Raw genomic sequence first — 1,945 nt, 5'->3', positions numbered from 1 at the left:
ATTCCAACAGAGAAGCTGAAGAACAGAACCAACTAGAAGGAAGCTTCTTGTTGGCACAAAGTAGACTATACTTTTGCCCACGTAAGGACATGCAACCTTCTGAAAAAAGAAATCAGTCCTTTGGTATTTTGGAAAGCAAAGTGCCTTCTTACCTGCTCAAGGAGATGACAAACAGCTGGCCTTGTTTTAGCAGCCTGTGTGACAATTCACATTCCTTTTCACTGAAAGGCAAAGATTAGATACGGGTCCCCACCCTGGCTCCAAGTCCATCCTGAAGTACAAGTGTTTGGTTATGACCTCACCTCCCCACACCTGGAGACTTGTCACAACATGGCTAAGTCCAAACAATAACTTGCTCCTCCACCCAACACTCTTCCTAAGACTCCAATACATGGGACAGAATACATTTGAAAAATGGGGCACCTTCTTAAGGCAACTACTTCCTGCTTTTCTGAGTTCCCGTCCATAAAATGTCTCCTCTCAAATTATTCTGAATTCTGCTTTAGGATTCTCTTCCTCAAAAACCATTTGGATGAGGTCAAGTCACATTGCAAGATCTTCAGTAGATCCTTAGTCTTAATAAAATTCCAACCCCATAGTAAAGCAACCAAGAGTCCTTAGCACCAATGACGTCTTTTAAGTCTTTTTTCCCACCCCTACCATCCTACATTTCTTGAGTGTTCCTCCTTGGTTTCCATCATGCCATTTCTTGTATATTCCAATGCTCATTCTGTCTATGGAAATCTGTAGTTCTACCTACCTTTTCTAAGGATTAGCTCAAAGGTTCTTTTTTCCAGAAGTTTTCAAATGCCCTCCAAATGAATACTGAAACTCCTGGCTCTGTGAATTTAAAGGCAGTCTTCCCTAGCTGCCTTTCCCACCACCCCAAAATAGCTGAGGTACCTTGCCCACTTCATATGGCCATGTGATGAATCTCCTAAGAGGAAACCATCCATTTTCTCCTACTAATATCCAAGCTCTTCTTAAAACAGATTCTATTTTACAGTTTTCCTCTTTTAATGCCCCAAAGCAGAGAGAACAACTCAAGTGTACCTTTAATACGTAACTGAATAAATGGAGAAATAGGAATCAACTGAGAAACTAGTGCTTTTCTAGAGCTTTTGACAGAGAGGTAGTACAATGGATATGGATATTGGGGGTCTGAGTGATCAAGATTTAGGTTCACCACATTACTCACCTGCTGTGTCTCAAGCATTTCCTCTAAAAATGAAGTTAACGATCCCTACTTATTATGGTGATTGTGACAATGGATCAGTTTAGTTCAGTCGCTCAGTCGTGTCCGACTCTTTGAGACCCCATGAATTGCAGCACTCCACGCCTCCCTGAGTACACTCAAACTCACTTCCATCGAGTCGGTGATGCCATCCAGCCATCTCACCTTCTGTCGTCCCCTTCTCCTCCTGCCCCCAATCCCTCCCAGCATCAGAGTCTTTTCCAATGAATCAACTCTTCACATGAGGTGGCCAAAGTACTGGAGTTTACCATGGGATAGTAATGCACAAAGAACCTCAACACGAACTGTCTGTGGGACATGCTAGAGAAATAACTGTTAGCTATCTCTGGTCACAGGAGACTGCAATGCAATGTTTAAGGGGGTAGTTAAACAACTGTGTGTATGATTTAGAGAATGGTCAAGTCTTTAGTTGGACTGGCCTCTCAACAACCACTTTTTTTTTTTTTGGCTGTGCCTTGTGGCATGTGAGATCTTAGTTCCCCAACCAGGGTTCAAACTTGTGTTCCCTGAAGTGGAAGCTAACCCGTGGACCACCAGGGAAGTCCCAACAATCACTTCTTGAATGCTGACAAGTCCCCTTGACTTCTCCATGCTGCTGAAGTTTCCTCAGGTTATATACATAATGTGAAGAAGATGTTTACCTAACAGAAATGTTGAGTACGATAATGTATGTAAAAACACTATGTAAAC

The sequence above is a fragment of the Bos taurus genome, chromosome 17 (genome assembly GCF_002263795.3).
Source record: "Bos taurus isolate L1 Dominette 01449 registration number 42190680 breed Hereford chromosome 17, ARS-UCD2.0, whole genome shotgun sequence".
Lineage (NCBI taxonomy): Eukaryota > Metazoa > Chordata > Mammalia > Artiodactyla > Bovidae > Bos > Bos taurus.
The sequence above is the reverse complement of the archived record's forward strand: the minus strand, read 5'-3'. Positions refer to the sequence as shown.